General features: G+C 39.6%; 1 non-coding gene across 1 annotated transcript; it reads left to right on the top strand.

The window, feature by feature from the left end:
* The first annotated feature begins 21,528 nt into the window (after positions 1-21,528).
* Positions 21,529-21,635, top strand: LOC130727078 (small nucleolar RNA R71). The gene has a single exon (XR_009015118.1). It is a non-coding gene; the product is annotated as a small nucleolar RNA R71 (small nucleolar RNA).
* Positions 21,636-22,492: the final 857 nt, after the last annotated feature.

Consider the following 22,492-nt stretch of genomic DNA (forward strand, 5'->3'; position numbering starts at 1 on the left):
TTCCTGTTTTCCAACCCATTTTCACATCCTAAGTCTTTTCCAAGAGGTTATCATCATTATTTAAAAGTGTTCTATCTTTGATTAGTGTATTATGAATTTCATTTACAAATCAAGTTCTGGTTTCGTTTGTTTCAAAACTCTATAAGTCGAAAGATCCCAATAAACCCAAGTAATTCCCCGGGAAGGTCGTGATTCTCTAAAGCAATAAAGGTTCGAACCTTGGTTCGACCTAACAACATCCCCAAAACGAACCCGTCATTGTCATGACAACGGTAAGTGTATTCTACACTCCGAAAGTCGTATCGAATGCACGAATATAATCAGCACAATTTAATCATAAAAGCAAATACATCAAGCTCTATCGAGCGATGAATCAATATTGTAATGCTGTAAACATAACCTTGTCATATCCACTAGAAAGCGATAAGACAGAAACCAGTAAACGGCCGAAGCCTCTCAGAAAACGGAGACACACGTCTCATATAAGTTCACTCGGCCGAAGCCTCCAGAAAACATTTTCCAATTCAAGGCGATAAACAATATCCAAGCAATATTCAATATCAAGCAATATTCAAGTCGAAGTTATCGACGCCTACAATACAAATAGCTAGTAAGTAAGTTGCCCTAACCTCGAGTTGTTCCAGTCTCGCGGTGTAGGTCTCCCTCACAAGCTCGTTCAGTCAATCCCAAAGTTTCCACAATTGAACCTTTGAGCAAACAAGGCAATAATGAATCAACACAAGTCGATAGAGTCGAAACAATCCTAACTAATGTTCGACAAAGCTCAAGAAACTTCAGAGTACAACATTTAGGCACGAATGGAAGGGCTTCCCCCGAATGGATGAGTTTTGACTCGATTCAGGTTTTGTACAAAAACACTTTATTCGCTAAAACGTGCATAACTCGAGCTACAGAACTCGGAATGACACGAAACCGGAGCCAAAATTTCCACAAGTGAAAAAGCTACGCAATGGCTCAGGTGATAGAGACCCAAAAATTATTTTTGGTCGCGGTACCCAAGCAAATAGGTTTCGGCCACTATGGAAAATAGGGTTTTCGAACTTTTTCTTCGATCTAAATCAATTCCTAGGTATTCTTAGGCGATATCTAGGCCAAGGAAACTCTCAGAAAAATTATCTGGTCGAAAACTAACACAGGGGTATTTTGGTCAATATTTTTAGCTCGGAAAATCAAAAATTCGAATTTTGAAAAACTAATCGGATGGAAATGTCACTAACGACGTTTATGACAACTAATCCTACTGACACTAAGCTAAGTCGTGAGTTCTAAACCGAAAGGATGAGACTTTGCCCCAAAAATGGGTATTTGAGGTAAAAATTGATTCCGGCGGAATTTCGGCGACAGAATGAAAAATGTAATCCGACAGAACTACTCTTGGGCACGTAGGGAAGATGTTTAGACAGAGAAATCAAGCTATTTGGACAATTTTACTGTAACACCCCGATTTCCGAGTGTCACTTTAGTAACTAAAAAATAAAATAAAGCGGAAAAGCAGGTATATTTTTTTTTTCGATATTTGTTTTAAGTAAATAAAAGACTTGACGAATTAAAGACTCAACCCAATCGCGATTAACAGCGACTAATATACAGTATAAGTACAGCCCTCGCTGCAACTAAAAACATCGTCACGATAGTCCTCAAGTGACGGAAAGTAACATCAAATAACTGAAAGTAGTGCCCGCAGGCAAATAAGTGACTCATAAATAGAGTCATAAGTTTTATAAATACAGTCCTCCGAAGAGTAAGTCAGCCCAAAACGGCTTCCAAAAGAAAGACTTCTACGTCCGACAAACTCCCTGTGATCCTCATGGAAGAGAACCACACAAAAAGCTAATAGTCGGGGACCTACCCTGCCCCAAAATAAGAAATGACAGTCAGAGCTATGACAACGACACCCGATGTACTACACCCCTAACATCGACCCTCATCTGATCCTGCATGAAGTCCGGGTCCACGTCGAAGGCTCAGTAGTAGTCATTTCGCTACGGGTCCTCCCCGAACGACGAACCATCTCGAATCGGCTGTTGAACGTCTGGCAGCAGGCCGACCGCCCAAACACAAACATGAACACAAAGCCAAGGCGCGAGGGTCAACTCACAGAATATAATAGATAATACAAGCAACATGTGAAGAATAAGGGGGGTATATATATATATGTTGTATATATACGTATAACTTACGTATTGCCTACCCTAAGGTATATACATAACATTTATCAACATCAAATCATCAAGATATATAACGATGTTTATCATCATCAAATCACAAATAACAATTGGATCTCCAACCCATCAACAAATATAGTTAGGTGCATGGCGTGCCAATGCAATGTCATGCTCAAAATATGATCCGGATAAAATGTCACCATCTCGATGGATGGGACGAGCCAAGCATCTCGCTCCGCTAAAGCATCTCGGTCGTATGAAGCATCTCGCTTCTGTAAAGCATCTCGCTTTTATAAAGCATCTCGCTTTTATGAAGCAGCACGCTCCTGTGAAGCATCTCGCTCCAATGAAGCATCTCACTCCGATGAAGTTCGATCTGAGATCGTCCTTCGGAAAGCAGCACACTTTCCAAGAAATGTATGCATGAATGCAATATGGTTAGCCAAACAACGAAACGTCCTCACCAAGGTACGCGTGTCTAGCTAGAGTACATTGTCTCTACAATACCCTGAGGTAAACAAAGAAGTGCTAGTCGCACTTGGTAACTTTCCTAGTCACTTTGGCTCACCGTCTCGATGGCCAACCAAACTGCTCCACGAGCAAAAGAATGCATCTCGCACTCAGTGACCTTTCAAGTTACCCTGACTCACCATCTCGATGGCCAAACAACTGATCAACGATTAGAGAGAATGCTGCTCGCATTCAGTGACCTCTCGTCACAATGGCTCATCTTCTTGATGACCGAACCAAATGCTCAAGGAGCAAGGAGTGTCATCCGCACTCAGTGACTGTCCCAGTCACAACGCTAGGATCGCCGACACTTCCCGTTTTCAAACTTATTTTAGATCCTAAGTCTTTTCCAAGAAATTGTTATTACTATTTGAATATGTTCTATCTTTGGTTAATGCATTATGAATTTCATTTATGAAGTCAAGTTTCGTTTCTCTTTGTTCCAAAACTCTATAAGTAAAAAGATCCCAATAAACCCAAGTAATTCCCCGGGAAGGTCTCGATCCTAAAATGACTATGGCTTAGACCTCCGGTCAAAGCCTGCCTAACATTTCCCAAACCTCGTCATTAGCATGGCATAACATCACGTTTTCCCACACTCCGAAATCATATAATCATGTACTATCTCAAATCAGTACAATTCAATAGAGCATATGCAAAACATCATAAACTCAGCAGAAATAATGGCATATAGCTCAGTTCAATAACAATATCAATATAATATCCAACATTCAAGCAATATTCAAGTCGAATTCATCGACGCCTATAAAGCAATAGCTAGTAAGTAAGTTGCCCTCACCTCGAGTTGTTCCAGTCTCGCGGTGTAGGTCTCCCTCACAAGCTTGTTCAATCATTCCCAAAGTTTCCACAATTGAACCTTTGAGCAAACAAAGCAATAATGAATTAACACAAGTCGATACAGTCGAAACAATCCTAACTAATGTTCGACAAAGCTCAAGAAGCTTCAGAGTGCAACATTTAGGCACGAATGGAAGGGCTTCCCCCGAATGGATGAGTTTTGACTCGATTCAAGTTTTGTACAAAAACACTTTATTCGCTAAAACGTGCATAACTCGAGCTACAAAACTCGGAATGACACGAAACCGGCGCCAAAATTTCGAAAATTGAAAGAGCTACACAAAGGCTCAGGTCATAGAGGCCCAAAAATTATTTTTGGACACGGTACCCAAGCAAATAGGTTTCGGCCACTATGGAAAATAGGGTTTTCGAACTTTTTCTTCGATCTAAATCAATTCCTAGGTATTCTTAGGCGATATCTAGGCCAGGGAAACTCTCAGAAAAATTATCGGGTCGAAAACTGTCGCAGGGGTATTTTGGTCAATATTTTTAGCTCAGAAACTCAAAATCAGAATTTCGAAAAACAAATTAGATGGGGTCGATCCTAACGACATTTATAACAACTAATCCTACTGAAGCTAAGCTCAGTCGAGAGTTTTTGATCAAAAAAGCGGATCCTCAGCATAAAAATGGGTTTTTGAGCAGAATTGAAACTCGGCGGCAATTCGGCGAGATTCAGCAGAAAACAACCGGATATTCATGCTGTAGAGCACGTAGGCAATAAGTTTAGACACTGAAATCAACTTATTTGGACAGTTTTACAAAAAGCTCAAAACTTTGAGCACAGAAAGACATAGAGAAAAGCGACAGAATTTACGATCAGAGGTAGGGAAAAGCATCAGTACCTCGAGGTCTACGCGTAGCAACGAACGGAACGACGATCGGTCAAGAATTGGAAAAATCACTTTTCCTCCTTTTTCCTCTCCAATGCCTCGGCCGTGTGTGTGTGTTGTGAAGCTTTTGTTTTTTTTTTTCATTTTTCAAAGTATATATAGGAAATTGAAAACGTGAGAAAATGATTATTTCGCGATTCCGATTTTTCCTACTGATTCCTACGTATTTTAGACATGATATTCTTCCCGCTGAATCTTCTAATTCTCCAAAGAAATATCAGTATGATTTTTGGTTTTCGAGGCTTGTTTTTAATGTTTACCGGCTTAAAAATGCACTTTATGCACTTTATGCTTTTGACCTCGGATGCAGAAACTTCCTTCTGAAGAAAGATTCGGAACGTCGATTAGAGTGGGCGTAAGCGAATGAAATCTTTATTTGAAGCTCCGAATAGAAAAAGTCTTCATCGTCCGTTGATTTTAGGGTTTCTGAACTATCAGGGTTTCGGTTTCGGCAAACTTCCGAGTGTTGGAAATTGACGTTCGTACATTCCAGGGTTTCGTATCGAAACGCTTGTCATGGAAATGAATAAGAGAAATTCTGACATTCCTCTGAATATTTTTTTTTGGAATTAGTTCCTATAGTGCTTTAAGGGTAAATTAATTGTTTACTAACGTTCTTGACCTAGGTTTAAGCGAATACTAATTGTGTTATAACTTTTATCGACTTTGATACAATCCTTAGCTTTTTCCTGAACTTTCTCCTTCACAAATTTATCCCATTCAATAAGCACTTGTTCAGGTTTTCCTTCACGTTACATCAAATTAATCGTGAAAAGAAATTTCATTCGATTTATTCCAAACTTAAAAACTTGGGTCTCACATTACTACCCTCCAAAAAGAAAGTTTCGTCCTCGAAACTTAAGGTTCAGCAAAAAGTTCCGGATATTATTCCTTGATCTTTTTCCTCTCACTCCCATATAGCATCGTCCGTGTCTTTGTTCCAAATAACTTTCACTACAGCACTCTGCTTTCCTCTCGATTGTTTCACTTTCTAGCCCTAATGTTGTCCAACGGCGTCTCCAAAGACATATCATCTTTCAGCTCTATGTTGTCCAGCGTGACCACTTGCATTTTGTCTACGTTGGAAATAATATTTGTTGGCATTCCGTGCATTCGCACAACCTTAACCACTTACTCCTTTGCTTTTGTTCGTCCAAAATTCTGATTAGAAACTCGGTACATCTCCATGTTCTGGAGTGAATGCTCAACTTGTCCTCGTGATGTTCACTCATGATCCAAAACTCAACTCGATCGCTTGATAACTCCTAGACGAACTATTGCCTTGGAATCTACTAGTCCCTAAACGTCACTTCGAACTTCGTAACTATCCTCATTCGTACCCTGAAATCAATCTTCTACTTAATCACCATTTAAATTAAAACTTGACTTGAGTCTTAACACCTTGTTCATCGCTAGACTTATTCCCTTTAACATCAATTCACAAACAACTGATAAGCTAATCATCATCTTAATATCTAACAATCCTTCATTGTCGTTTCCTTCCTTAAAACTTTCCTCACTCAGACCAATTTACACTTACTGAAATCCCTAACGCTTCGCATAAATCGAGACTTATCCTCTAGAAGATCAAATCATAACTATACCTCAAGGGTCTTAACTAGTCATTTTATCATCCGATCCTTCAACTTTATAAGGTTTAACTACAATCGTAAATGCTAACACCACTAAATCTCTTATTCGTACATGATTTTCAACTCCCGAAGTCAACCTTAACCCTAGGATTCTCATTCAACTTAGCAAAATTCACTTGCTAACTCTAGCATGCATCACCGAAATCCATAACAAAGTTCCATTCACTCTTAAACTCTAAGAAATTTGTCCACATATAACAACCTCAAGTATTCATCTTAATACTAACACTTTATTTCTGTAACTAGATCATCCTCCATTCAATCCAATACTTAGCCTTTCGATCAAAACCTGACAAGACTTCATGTCTCACGCGTTCGTGATCAAATCGATTTGCTTAAAATCTAAACCTTTATCTAGTTTGCATCGGTAATGTCCTTTAACACTTCAACACTTTTCAAGTGAAAATTCATCTCTTAAAACTACAACTCCTTCGCAAGGAAATCAAATACTTAACACAAATTTTTCCCCCAAACCCGACTAATCCTCGATCAATCAAGTTAATCCTACCAGTCCTTCTATCAAAGTCCATTGTCAGCTGTGATCCCGTATATCACCCCCTCAATGGTAAGTTGTTCAGGCCTAATACATCGAAGGTGGAAATTTATAAAAACCCACTGGAACAGTCAATGTGTTCCTATCGTCCAGTAGTCACAAATATCCTGATATTAAGTCCTTAAGGATTCCGCTACGAAACTACACGCCCTCGGCATAACCCATATATTACCCATAAGGAATCTATACGAGGTTCACTCTTAGTTCTAGCTTCCACTTAAACGCATCGGTATAAAACAACTCACTAAGCTTAGCGTGTTATTCCAAACCTCGTGTAACTTCTATAGTTAAAACACGAGCAACAATTAGATAAAGTCCTAATAGGGGTAATAACTATAAAGTCAAAGATCGACAGTAAAGGCAAGTTAGGTGTGTTGTACACACTACGAGAGTAACAAAGTATGTCATACTAGAAATCAGAAAGATTATTTAAAAGGTTACCTTCGTTCTTGCGCTCACCCCCAGCTAACCCCTCAGCTCCTTCACCGTTCATGAGGTAAACTCTCCCCCTTGTAGCTGAACGCTTTCCTTTCACAGCATTAATAGTTGGCTCCACCTTGGGTGCTCTACAATCGACGGCCAAATGCCCTGGCTGGTTGCAATTGAAACATCGAGGCCCTTGGTTCAGACATGCATTAGCGTAGTGTCCATTCTTTCCACACCTGAAACATGTCACCTCTGGGTGTGCTGATTGGCTCCCTGCCCCTGGAGTGGCAGTAGTCAAAGGCTTATTATAAGATCTTGGGGTAAAACTTCTCCCCTCCGGATGCTGATACGGCCTCCTCTGTTGGAATTTACCTCTTCCTTGGTAGTTCTGAGAACCTGACCTTACCGGTCCTCCAATTCCAGCACGATTCAACCTCTTGTTCTTCATCAGCTCAATCTCTGTGGCCTTCTCAACCAATGATTGGAAACGCATAATTCCCAATGGCCTCACAGAGTCCTCGATATCTGGCCTCAGTCCATTGACGAAACGCTTACACATGTAGCGCTCATGATATGATTTGGGAACACAAAGGATCGTCTTGAAAACCGGGGACAAAAGATAGGAACTTGACCCTAACCGCGACCTGCCGGTAGAACCAAAGTTATCAAAGATAAAAAGGGAACTTGACCCTAACCGCGACCTGCCGGTAGAACCAAAGTTATCAAGTTTAGTTCTTAACCCAAGAACAAATGGGAAGCTCTCACAATATGAGAAAACTCAATATCATTCAGATTCAAAAACTGCTTTGTTCCATACATTGAGTCCCTATTTATAGGCTAAGTGGGATGCTACTCTTTCCAATAAGTAATAATGCTCCCACTAACATTTAATAGACTCCACTAGAGATTTATAGCTCCACTAGCATTGGAAACTTGAGTAAAAACCCACTGTTCCTAAAGATGAGTCAAAGGCTCATAAAAGACATTAAAAACCAACTAGGGGGAATACAAAATGTCATCAGAAAATTCACCCCTATATTAAATACGAAAATTCAAGAAAATAACTAAAATGGACTTATTTACTAAATATTAATGTCCATGAGTGCATCTTGAACATGCAGATTGGGTTCTTGGAAATTATGCCTTCAAGTTGGGTCCAAGTCATCATCATTCTTGTGTTCAAGGAAATTGACCCACTTTGGAGTTGCTTCTAATTTATTCTGATATTCTTTTCCCTTGAGCTCCAAAATCAGTCCTTGCAAAGCTTGCTTCATTCTTTTGGTCTTGGACCTTGTCATTGGACCTCCTATTTCCTGCAAAGGGTCTTTGTCTGGGCTGGACCGATCCTCATCATTCCCTCCCTCTTCGAAAGGATTCGTCCTCGAATCAAACCCATCACCTACATCAAACAAAGATAGATCAGCCACATTAAAAGTAGAACTTATAGTTCCATATTCATTTTGCAAATCCAGCTTGTAGGCGTTGTCATTGATCTTTTCTAATACTTGGAAAGGTCCATCTCCCCTTGGGTGCAATTTGGATTTTCTTTGAGTTGGAAATCTTTCTTTCCGCATATGAACCCAAACCCAATCTCCGGGTTCAAAAGTAATGCGAATACGCCCCTTATTAGCTTGCTTTGCATACTGCTCATTCCTTTTCTCAATGTTTGCTCTAACCTTGGCATGCAACTCCCTAACAAAATCTGCCTTTTTGTTTCCATCAAAATTAGCAAATTCATTAGTAGGTAAAGGTAAGATATCCAATGGAGTCAAAGGGTTAAAGCCATACACAACTTCAAACGGAGAGTAAGAAGTAGTAGAATGCACAGCTCTATTATATGCAAACTCAACATGTGGCAAACATTTTTCCCACTGTTTTAAATTCTTTTGAATGATTGCACGCAGCAAGGTAGTAAGTGTTCTATTCACAACCTCAGTTTGCCCATCCGTTTGTGGATGTGCAGTTGTAGAAAACAGAAGCTTAGTTCCTAACTTACTCCATAAAGTTCTCCAAAAGTGACTTAAGAATTTCACATCTCTGTCACTTACTATTGTTCTTGGTAATCCATGCAAACGCACAACCTCTTTAAAGAACAAATCAGCAATATGTGTGGCATCATTTGTTTTGGAGCATGCAATGAAATGTGCCATTTTGCTAAACCTATCAACAACCACAAATATGCTGTCCTTCCCACCCTGTGATTTAGGAAAACCTAAGACAAAATCCATTGAGATATCAGTCCAAGGTTGATTAGGAACAGGCAAAGGTGTATAGAAACCATGGGGCATCACTTTAGATTTGGCTTGCTTACATGTTATGCATTTTTCACAAACAGATTGCACATCATGTTTCATTTTAGGCCAAAAAAAATGCTCTTTCAAAATTTCTAAAGTCTTTTGAACCCCAAAATGTCCCATTAATCCACCACCATGAGTTTCCCTAACAAGCATTTCACGCAAAGAACAAACAGGAACACACAATTTATCTTTCCTAAACAAGAAACCTTCATGTTTATAATAGTCCCCAAAAGCATGCTTAGAACAAGAATCCCATACCTGTCCAAAATCAAAGTCATTGGCATACAAGTCCTTGATATGCTCAAACCCAAGTAGTTTTGTTTGCAATGAAGTAAGCAATGCATACCTTCTAGACAAGGCATCAGCCACAATGTTTTCCTTACCATTCTTGTACTTGATCACGTAAGGAAACATCTCAATGAACTCCAACCACTTGGCATGTCTTTTTTGAAGCTTTCCTTGAGAACTTAGGAACTTCAAGCTTTGATGGTCAGAATGGATGACAAACTCTCTTGGCCACAAATAATGCTGCCAATTTTGCAAAGTTCTTACCAATGCATAAAGCTCCTTGTCATATGTGGGATAATTCAACGCTGCTCCACTAAGCTTCTCACTAAAATATGCAATCGGTTTGGAATCCTGCATCAAAACAGCACCTATTCCAACACCAGAAGCATCACATTCAATTTCAAAAGCTTTATCAAAATTAGGCAAACAAAGCAAAGGTGCATTGGTCAGCTTATCTTTCAAAGAATTAAAAGCATATTCATGCACATCATCCCACTTGAAAGTCACATTCTTTTTAACAAGTTCATTCAAAGGTGCAGCAATGGAACTAAAGTTCCTCACAAACCTTCGATAAAAACTTGCTAAACCATGAAAACTTCTTACCTCATTAGCATTCTTAGGTGTAGGCCATTCTCTAATTGCCTTGACCTTCTCTTCATCAACAGAAACTCCTTTAGAACTTACAACAAAACCCAAAAATACAACAGATTCCATGCCAAAAGAACACTTTTGAAGGTTGGCATACAACTTGTTCTCTTTTAAAACACCAAACACAGCATGTAAATGTTCAACATGTTCATCTAGGGATTTGCTGTAAATTAAAATGTCATCAAAGTAGACTACAACAAATTTCCCAATGAAAGAACGCAAAACATGGTTCATTAATCTCATGAATGTGCTGGGTGCATTAGTTAAGCCAAATGGCATCACTAACCACTCATATAAACCATATTTGGTTTTAAAAGCAGTTTTCCATTCATCACCTTCCTTCATGCGAATTTGATGGTATCCACTTTTCAAATCAATTTTAGAAAACACACAAGAACCATGCAATTCATCAAGCATATCATCTAATCTAGGGATAGGATATCTATACTTTACAGTGATTTTGTTTATGGCTCGGCAATCAACACACATGCGCCATGTTCCATCTTTCTTCGGAACTAAGATCACGGGAACAGAACAAGGACTGAGGCTCTCCCTCACAAATCCCTTTTGCAACAACTCATCCACTTGCTTTTGAATTTCCTTTGCTTCCTCGGGACTCGTCCTATAAGCTGGCCTGTTTGGAAGTGAGGAACCAGGAATAAAGTCAATTTGATGCTCAATACCTCTTAAAGGAGGCAATCCTTGTGGTACATCTTCTGGAAAAATTTCAGCAAACTCCTGCAACAATGAATTAACAGCACTAGGCAAAGAAGAGTTGAGATTGTTAGTGAAATAAACATCTTTGTACATGAGTACAAGCAAGTTCTCCCTTGCTAACAATGCACTCTCAACATCTCTTTTCTTGGCAAATGCACTTACTCTCTTATTTTTCTCTTCACTGCACTCATTTTTTTCTTTTTCTTTCTTTTTCTCATTTTCATTTTTCTTACTTTTTCTCTCTTTTTCTTGAATGCTCACTTTTTCTTCTCTCAACTTACACTCTTTTGCGATTCTAATTTGATCAGCATATGCTTCAGCAGGTTTGAGAGGTGTCAACACAATGGTGCGATTGTTCATGGTAAAGGTATAGGTATTTTTGTACCCATTATGATCAACATTTCTATCAGATTGCCATGGCCGCCCAAGAAGCAAGTGGCCCACATGCATAGGCACAACATCACAAAGAACCTCATCTTTGTATTTTCCAATGGAAAATGATACCAAAACCTGCTTAGTCACCCTTATGTCTCCACAATCATTGAGCCACTGAAGTCTATATGGATTAGGATGCTTTTTGGTTGGCAAGTTCAGTTTCTCGACCATCAAGGTGCTAGCAACATTAGTACAACTTCCACTGTCAATAACCATGCTACATACCTTTTCATTAATGAGGCACCTAGTATGGAAAATTTTATCACGTTGCTCCGCATCTTCATCTTCCTTAGGCTGTATGCTAAGAGCACGCCTAGTAACAAGCAAATTTCCATGCACGGGTTCAGCCACTTCAACATCACTACAATCTTCTAACAGAGGCATTTCATCATCACTTGAGCTCACACTCTCTATGTCTCCATTATCCAGCAAAATCATTGCTCTTTTGTTTGGACACTCAGAAGCAATATGCCCAATTCCTTGGCATCTGAAACATTTTATATCACGTGATCGTGAAGAAGAATTAGTTTCAGATTTACCTTTAGAGGATGCCATAGTAGACTTGGCCTTCACATTTTCTTTAGGATGGGAAATGGCTTTATTATTCTTCCAATTTGACTTCCAAGAAGTGCTTGAGGATGATGAGAATTTGGAGGAGGTTTTGGACTTCAATTGCTTTTCCACCTGAACTGCTTTGTGCAACAAATCCTCCATCTCCACATAATATTGTAATTCCACCACATCAGCAATCTCCTTCTTTAAACCTCCAATAAACCTTGCCATAGTGGCTTCACGGTCTTCTTCTATATTGGCTCTCATCATAGCTATCTCCATCTCCTTGTAATAATCCTCCACACTCATAGAACCTTGGGTCAGACTTTGCAATTTTCGGTGCAAGTCTCTATGGTAATGGCTGGGGACAAATCTTCTTCTCATGACAGCCTTCATTTCTTCCCATGAGCGAATGGGTCTCTCTCCATTTCTGCGCCTGTTTATCACAAATTGATCCCACCAAATACTAGCATAATCAGAAAATTCAACAACTGCCAATTTTACCTTTTTCTCCTCTGAATAGTGATGGCAATCAAACACATGCTCCACCTTTCTCTCCCACTCCAAGTACAGTTCAGGATCATTCTTTCCTTGAAATGTAGGGATGGTCATTTTGATACTATTCAAGTTATTGTCACTTCTTCTTCTTTCATGAGATCTTCCATCTGAATACTCCTCCTCTTCTTCCTCTTCATTGTTTCGCCTAGGAGGGGACCTAGACCTTGATGCTAAATCATCAAACCTTCTATTTAAGGCTGTGAATTGTTCTGTAACAGCTTTCACAAACAGCTTGAGATCAAATGCTCCTTCTTCGTCTCCACTCATGATTATGTGCTGCCAAAAACACAGTTAGTAATAAAATTCTCACTCACACAATCTCACGTGTTTACACTCAAAATATTTCAATCACTCGTGTTTCTCTCAATCTTTCGCTTTTTATTTTTCCTCTAATGATCTCACAACTCTTGCCTTTTACCACTCAGCTTCACCTTATGAGCTCTTAAATTAAGAACTTTAGGATGGTTCTACACAACAAGGAACAGCTAGAGTATGAAGATGCTAACTTCAGCGATTTAAGGAAATGAGAGATTAGGAAGGACACACTAATTTTTTTTTAAGAGAAATAGAAAACGAGAACAATGGCTGAGGTTTTTTTTTTTTTTTTTTGATTGCTGGAAAGAAACACACTTAAATTCTTCAGGTCACAACTCTTTTTTTTTTTTCCTTTTTTTTTGTAATACTTCTTTCTTTTTTTCTTTTTTTTTTGTGCTTTTGGACCTGAACACTTCTTTTCTTTTCTTTTTTTTTTGCACTTTTTTTTTTCCAGCAGAATGCAAATCACAAAAGACAAAAAGAATGAAGGAACACACGAAAACTTCAAAAAAAAGATGATGAGAAGACAAGGGAAAGGATAATATGAGTAGGCTGTTTTTTTTTTTTATATAGGATGAGAACAACAAAAAAAAACGAAAAATAAAAACAAAATGGAGAAAAGAAACCTGGTTTTCAAGAGCCTAAGCTCTGGTACCAAATGATATGATTTGGGAACACAAAGGATCGTCTTGAAAACCGGGGACAAAAGATAGGAACTTGACCCTAACCGCGACCTGCCGGTAGAACCAAAGTTATCAAAGATAAAAAGGGAACTTGACCCTAACCGCGACCTGCCGGTAGAACCAAAGTTATCAAGTTTAGTTCTTAACCCAAGAACAAATGGGAAGCTCTCACAATATGAGAAAACTCAATATCATTCAGATTCAAAAACTGCTTTGTTCCATACATTGAGTCCCTATTTATAGGCTAAGTGGGATGCTACTCTTTCCAATAAGTAATAATGCTCCCACTAACATTTAATAGACTCCACTAGAGATTTATAGCTCCACTAGCATTGGAAACTTGAGTAAAAACCCACTGTTCCTAAAGATGAGTCAAAGGCTCATAAAAGACATTAAAAACCAACTAGGGGGAATACAAAATGTCATCAGAAAATTCACCCCTATATTAAATACGAAAATTCAAGAAAATAACTAAAATGGACTTATTTACTAAATATTAATGTCCATGAGTGCATCTTGAACATGCAGATTGGGTTCTTGGAAATTATGCCTTCAAGTTGGGTCCAAGTCATCATCATTCTTGTGTTCAAGGAAATTGACCCACTTTGGAGTTGCTTCTAATTTATTCTGATATTCTTTTCCCTTGAGCTCCAAAATCAGTCCTTGCAAAGCTTGCTTCATTCTTTTGGTCTTGGACCTTGTCATTGGACCTCCTATTTCCTGCAAAGGGTCTTTGTCTGGGCTGGCCCGATCCTCATCAGCTCATCAACATGATCGTTGAAGAATTGGAAATGCTTGGCCAAAGACTCCAGTTTAGAAGCGTACTCAGGTATAGACATGCTTCCTTGACGAAGTGTCAGAAATTGTGCCTCTCGCTCATCCCGAGCACTAGTTGGAAAATACTTTTCCAGGAATGCAGTTCGAAAGGAATTCCAGTTAATCTCCTCGTTATTGGCTTCCATAATTCCCCTGGTGCCTCTCCACCAGTACTCAGCATCACCAAGTAGCAGATAAGTAGCCATGCCAACCTTGGCACCTTCAGCAGTCTGCAGTACACCGAAAATCTTCTCAATCTCTTGGATCCAAAGATCCGCTTTATCAGGATCAGTTCCACCCGAGAACATAGGAGGATCTTGTCTCCTGAAATCATTTAATCCCTTATTCTGATCCAGAGTTATTTCCCTCTGACGCTGATGTTGATCACGTGCTTCCTCAGCCGCACGTCTCAAAGCATTTTCATTTGCTTGGGCAGTCACAACTTGGGCCATAGTGGCCATCATCTCAGCTAGTTGGTTAGTGTTCACCATGTTCTGTTAAGTCAAACAAACAGTTAGTACTCATCATAAGATAGCATCTAACATAACTATACAATATGATTAAGCAATAACTTCAATCAATTCTAAGCGAAAAATCGCTTGCAGACAATTAATTTTTACTCTTTGCAGAGTCACACAACCTAGCACAGAAGACCTATTTCCCAAAGACTCCCGAAAGACTCGACAAGCTCTGATACCACAATGTAACACCCCGATTTCCGAGTGTCACTTTAGTAACTCAAAAATAAAATAAAGCGGAAAAGCAGGTATATTTTTTTTTTCGATATTTTTTTTAAGTAAATAAAAGACTTGACGAATTAAAGACTCAACCCAATCGCTATTAACAGCGACTAATATACAGTATAAGTACAGCCCTCGCTGCAACTAAAAACATCGTCACGATAGTCCTCAAGTGACGGAAAGTAACATCAAATAACTGAAAGTAGTGCCCGCAGGCAAATAAGTGACTCATAAATAGAGTCATAAGTTTTATAAATACAGTCCTCCGAAGAGTAAGTCAGCCCAAAACGGCTTCCAAAAGAAAGACTTCTACGTCCGACAAACTCCCTGTGATCCTCATGGAAGAGAACCACACAAAAAGCTAATAGTCGGGGACCTACCCTGCCCCAAAATAAGAAATGACAGTCAGAGCTATGACAACGACACCCGATGTACTACACCCCTAACATCGACCCTCATCTGATCCTGCATGAAGTCCGGGTCCACGTCGAAGGCTCAGTAGTAGTCATTTCGCTCCGGGTCCTCCCCGAACGACGAACCATCTCGAATCGGCTGTTGAACGTCTGGCAGCAGGCCGACCGCCCAAACACAAACATGAACACAAAGCCAAGGCGCGAGGGTCAACTCACAGAATATAATAGATAATACAAGCAACATGTGAAGAATAAGGGGGGTATATATATATATATATGTTGTATATATACGTATAACTTACGTATTGCCTACCCTAAGGTATATACATAACATTTATCAACATCAAATCATCAAGATATATAACGATGTTTATCATCATCAAATCACAAATAACAATTGGATCTCCAACCCATCAACAAATATAGTTAGGTGCATGGCGTGCCAATGCAATGTCATGCTCAAAATATGATCCGGATAAAATGTCACCATCTCGATGGATGGGACGAGCCAAGCATCTCGCTCCGCTAAAGCATCTCGCTCGTATGAAGCATCTCGCTTCTGTAAAGCATCTCGCTTTTATAAAGCATCTCGCTTTTATGAAGCAGCACGCTCCTGTGAAGCATCTCGCTCCAATGAAGCATCTCGCTCCGATGAAGTTCGATCTGAGACCGTCCTTCGGAAAGCAGCACACTTTCCAAGAAATGTATGCATGAATGCAATATGGTTAGCCAAACAACGAAACGTCCTCACCAAGGTACGCGTGTCTAGCTAGAGTACATTGTCTCTACAATACCCTGAGGTAAACTAAGAAGTGCTAGTCGCACTTGGTAACTTTCCTAGTCACTTTGGCTCACCGTCTCGATGGCCAACCAAACTGCTCCACGAGCAAAAGAATGCATCTCGCACTCAGTGACCTTTCAAGTTACCCTGGCTCACCATCTCGATGGCCAAACAACTGATCAACGATTAGAGAGAATGATGCTCGCATTCAGTGCCCTCTCGTCACAATGGCTCATCTTCTTGATGACCGAACCAAATGCTCAAGGAGCAAGGAGTGTCATCCGCACTCAGTGACTGTCCCAGTCACAACGCTAGGATCGCCGACACTTCCCGTTTTCAAACTTATTTCAGATCCTAAGTCTTTTCCAAGAAATTGTTATTACTATTTGAATATGTTCTATCTTTGGTTAATGCATTATGAATTTCATTTATGAAGTCAAGTTTCGTTTCTCTTTGTTCCAAAACTCTATAAGTAAAAAGATCCCAATAAACCCAAGTAATTCCCCGGGAAGGTCTCGATCCTAAAATGACTATGGCTTAGACCTCCGGTCAAAGCCTGCCTAACATTTCCCATCACGTTTTCCCACACTCCGAAATCATATAATCATGTACTATCTCAAATCAGTACAATTCAATAGAGCATATGCAAAACATCATAAACTCAGCAGAAATAATGGCATATAGCTCAGTTCAATAACAATATCAATATAATATCCAACATTCAAGCAATATTCAAGTCGAATTCATCGACGCCTATAAAGCAATAGCTAGTAAGTAAGTTGCCCTCACCTCGAGTTGTTCCAGTCTCGCGGTGTAGGTCTCCCTCACAAGCTTGTTCAATCAATCCCAAAGTTTCCACAATTGAACCTTTGAGCAAACAAAGCAATAATGAATTAACACAAGTCGATACAGTCGAAACAATCCTAACTAATGTTCGACAAAGCTCAAGAAGCTTCAGAGTGCAACATTTAGGCACGAATGGAAGGGCTTCCCCCGAATGGATGAGTTTTGACTCGATTCAAGTTTTGTACAAAAACACTTTATTCGCTAAAACGTGCATAACTCGAGCTACAAAACTCGGAATGACACGAAAACGGCGCCAAAATTTTGACAATTGAAAGAGCTACACAATGGCTCAGGTCATAGAGGCCCAAAAATTATTTTTGGACACGGTACCCAAGCAAATAGGTTTCGGCCACTATGGAAAATAGGGTTTTCGAACTTTTTCTTCGATCTAAATCAATTCCTAGGTATTCTTAGGCGATATCTAGGCCAGGGAAACTCTCAGAAAAATTATCGGGTCGAAAACTGTCGCAGGGGTATTTTGGTCAATATTTTTATCTCAGAAACTCAAAATCAGAATTTCGAAAAACAAATTAGATGGGGTCGATCCTAACGACATTTATAACAACTAATCCTACTGAAGCTAAGCTCAGTCGAGAGTTTTTGATCAAAAAAGCGGAACCTCAGCATAAAATTGGGTTTTTGAGCAGAATTGAAACTCGGCGGCAATTCGGCGAGATTCAGCAGAAAACAACCGGATATTCATGCTCTAGAGCACGTAGGCAATAAGTTTAGACACTGAAATCAACTTATTTGGACAGTTTTACAAAAAGCTCAAAACTTTGAGCACAGAAAGACATAGAAAAGCGACAGAAATTACGATCAGAGGTAGGGAAAAGCATCAGTACCTCGAGGTCTACGCGTAGCAACGAACGGAACGACGATCGGTCAAGAATTGGAAAAATCACTTTTCCTCCTTTTTCCTCTCCAATGCCTCGGCCGTGTGTGTGTGTTGTGAAGCTTTTGTTTTTTTTTTTTCATTTTTCAAAGTATATATAGGAAATTGAAAACGTGAGAAAATGATTATTTCGCGATTCCGATTATTCCTACTGATTCCTACGTATTTTAGACATGATATTCTTCCCGCTGAATCTTCTAATTCTCCAAAGAAATATCAGTATGATTTTTGGTTTTCGAGGCTTGTTTTTAATGTTTACCGGCTTAAAAATGCACTTTATGCACTTTATGCTTTTGACCTCGGATGCAGAAACTTCCTTCTGAAGAAAGATTCGGAACGTCGATTAGAGTGGGCGTACGCGAATGAAATCTTTATTTGAAGCTCCGAATAGAAAAAGTCTTCATCGTCCGTTGATTTTAGGGTTTCTGAACTATCAGGGTTTCGGTTTCGGCAAACTTCCGAGTGTTGGAAATTGACGTTCGTAGATTCCAGGGTTTCGTATCGAAACGCTTGTCATGGAAATGAATAAGAGAAATTCTGACATTCCTCTGAATATTTTTTTTTGGAATTAGTTCCTATAGTGCTTTAAGGGTTTATTAATTGTTTACTAACGTTCTTGACCTAGGTTTAAGCGAATACTAATCGTGTTATAACTTTTATCGACTTTGATACAATCCTTAGCTTTTTCCTGAACTTTCTCCTTCACAAATTTATCCCATTCAATAAGCACTTGTTCAGGTTTTCCTTCACGTTACATCAAATTAATCGTGAAAAGAAATTTCATTCGATTTATTCCAAACTTAAAAACTTGGGTCTCACATTTACAAAAAGCTCCAAACTTTGAGCTCAGAAAAATATAGAAAAAGTCGACAGATCTGACGATCAGAAGTGAGGGATAGTAACTATACCTCGATGTCTTCGATTAGCAACGAACAACGAAACGATCGGGCAAGAAACGGCGAAAATCTTCTTCTCCTCTCCTCCTCCTCAAGCTCTCGGCCTCTCTCTCTCAAAGGTGGGAATTTTTTTGTTTTTTTTTCATTTTCCACCTATTTATAGGATTTGGAAAATGCGGAAAAATGATTATTTCGCGATTCCGATTTTTCCTACTGATTCCAACGTATTTTAGACACGATATTCTTCCCGCTGAATCTTCTAATTCTTCGAATAAATATCAGTATGATTTTTGGTTTTCGAGGCTTGTTTTTAATGCTTACCGGCATTAAAAATGCACTTTATGCACTTTATGATATTGACCTCGGATGCAGAAACTTCCTTCTGAAGAAAGATTGGAAACATCAAGAGAAATGGGTGTACGCGTGTGGAATCTTCGTTTGAAGCTCCGAATAGAAAAAGTCTTCATCGTCAGTAGATTTTAGGGTTTCTGAACTATCAGGGATTCTGTTTCGGCAAACTTCCGAGAATTGGAATTTGACGTTCGTACATTCCAGGGTTTCGCATCGAAACACTTGTTTATAGACGAATAAGAGAAATCCTAACATTTCTCTGAAGATTTTTGGAATTAGTTTCCATCGCGTCCTAAAGTGTAGATTAGCTATTTACTAGTGTCTTTGACCTAGGCTTAGGCGAATATTAGTCGTGCTATAACTCTTATCGGTTTTGATACAATCCTTGAACTTTTCCTGAACCTTCTCCTTCATAAATTCATTTCATCCAATAAACTCTTGTTCAGGTTTCCCTTCACGATACATCGAACTTATTCGTTAATAAGGAATTTCACTAATTTATTCTAAGCTTAAAATCTTGGGTCTCACATAATTCTTCTTTCCAAATGCTATTGGTGGCAAGAGATGAGACAGATTCTAATTGAGATAGAGTAGCATTCACCTCATGGTACAAAGAATCAAGTTCTCTCTCAAGATTTTGGTCCTCTGTCTCTAACCCCTCCATGATTGTTGTTTCCAAAGGGTCCTTAATAAATATCCTAACAAACTCTTCACACACAAGCTCATCAACCACTTCACACCGAAAAACTTCATCATCCGCTCGGTGTTTCAAAGAGTCAAAAATATTGAAGAGGACCTCATCTTCACCTACTTTCAAAGTTAGAGTTCCCTTAGCCACTTTAATCTCAGTCTCACCAGTGGCTAAGAATGGTCTCCCCAATATGAGAGGAACTTTAGAGTCCTCTTCCATGTCTAAAATGACAAAATCCACTGGGAAGACAAACTTATCCACCTTAACCACAACATCTTCAATGATCCCGTAGGGGGTTTTTAAGGACCTATCCGCCATTTGCAAAGAAATCATAGTTGGGGTAACCTCTCCTAAGTTCAACCTTTTAAACATACTAAGCGGCATCAAGTTGATACTCGCTCCTAAATCACACAAGGCTTCTACCATAGTTAACCCCTCTATCTCCACCGGAATAGTAAAACTCCCGAGATCTCTCCTCTTTTTAGGCATCTTCCTTTGCAAAATGGCACTACACTCTTCGGTCATCAAGATAGTTTCATCGACCTCACTCAACTTCCTTCTCTTACTGAGGATATCCTTCATGAACTTAGCATATATTGGCATTTGCTCCAAGGCTTCGGAGAAAGGAATATTAATATGGAGTTTCTTAAAAACTTCCAAGAACTTAGAAAATTGTTTATCCAAATTTTTCTTCACCAAAGCCTTGGGAAATGGAATCTTGCGGAGTTCAGGAGTATGGGTATTTACAACTCTAGTCCTAGTGGACTCTCTAGCTCTTTCCTCCATAACACCCTCATCTCTTTCTACCTCAGCTTCCTCATTTTTCTCTCCCTCAATTTTTTTCTCTAGCTCATGTAACACTCTTATACTCCTAGTGGAAACAACAACAGTATTTTCTTGCTCAGTCAAAGTTAAAGTTTCGGAAGAGAACTTACCTTGGTGATTCTCGGACATTTGCTTTGCTAGCTGTCCCAATTGACTCTCCAAGCTCTTTATAGCCATATCATGGCTCTTGTAATTGCTCGATGTATGATCAATGAATCTCTCAATCAGCTCCTCAAGACTCTTCTTGCCAACCGTCTTTACAACAATTTGCGGCTGGTCAAGAGGGTCTTGTTCTGAGGTTGGAGCTTTTCCTCCTTGAGTCAATGTTCTGACCTTGCTAACATCATCATTGACAGTACACTGGTTACTATCATGAGATTCACCACAAAACTTGCACTCCAAACTAGTTACTCTCGCTCCAATTGACTTGGTCTCCTTTACATGCTTCCGCATTTCCGCTACTTCCTCGGAGAGTTGCTTGTTGGAGGCTATGAGCTTGTCATAAGTTTCCACTTCAAAAGAACTTCTTCGGATTTGGCGTTCATTCTCGGAGTTCATGGCTCTCATCGCCATTTTCTCTATCAAATCATACCCCGCTTGTGGGGGAAGAGCATCGAACTCCCCACTTGAAGCCGCGTCCAAGCCAAACCGTGATGAGTATAGTAACCCATCATAGAACTTCGCCACACATTCAGCTTGGGTGAGATTGTGTTGAGGACATTTCCTCAAAAGCTTCTTAAAGTGCTCCCAAGCCTCATAAAGATTTTCATCTGTGGATTGTGCGAAAGTCATGATGTCATTCTTCAATTTCCTCAAGAGGGACCTTGGGAAGAACCTCGTTGTGAATTTTTCTGCAAGGTCTTCCCAAGTAGTGAGACTCCCTTGAGGTTGTGAGTTCAGCCAATCCTCTGCTGCGTCCTTCAAAGAGAAGGGAAATAGGCTCAACCGGATTGCTTCCGAAGGAACGTTCATCACCCGATATGTGTTGCAATTACGGATGAACCTTTCCATATGAGCATGAGGATCTTCCGAGGAACCTCCACCATACTGGCTTTGGCTCACCATGTTGATGAATGTCGGTCTCAACTCAAAGTTCCCCACTCCTTCGGGAATGACAATACTTCCGGGATAGTCAAAGCTCATGGACCCCGAAGTTAGTTCCCGAAGAGTTTGGTTGGCATTCTCAACTTCTTGTTCACGCAAGCGGAGGGTGATACCCTCTTGGATCTTTGCCTCAATGTTGGCTTGCATCTCCTCCTCTGTCATGCGGCCACCCATGGTGGTGCCTCTCTTGAAAGCAACCTACGTATGACACTCAACAGAGAAAGATTAGTAGCACCAACTCTAGACAGGGATAAAAACAAGAAATAAAACCACAAACTAAAAAACTTAAACCAAAAATCGCAAAACAATTCCCCGGCAACGGCGCCAAAAACTTGTTGGTCAATTCGCAAGTGTACGAATACCTCCGGGTTTTAAATTATCGAACCACAGGGAATTAGATTGCAAATTCAGTTTAAGATTCAAGTTCAAGGTTGAAAAGCAAGTAAAATTCAGTTTTAATAATTGGTTGATTCTTGAGTTTGTAAAAAGACAAGTAGCCAAGTAATAAAGCAATTGAAAAGCAGAGATGAGATTGCCTTGGGTTCTTGTTCAACTAATTCAGT

The sequence above is a fragment of the Lotus japonicus genome, chromosome 6 (genome assembly GCF_012489685.1).
Source record: "Lotus japonicus ecotype B-129 chromosome 6, LjGifu_v1.2".
NCBI lineage: Eukaryota > Viridiplantae > Streptophyta > Magnoliopsida > Fabales > Fabaceae > Lotus > Lotus japonicus.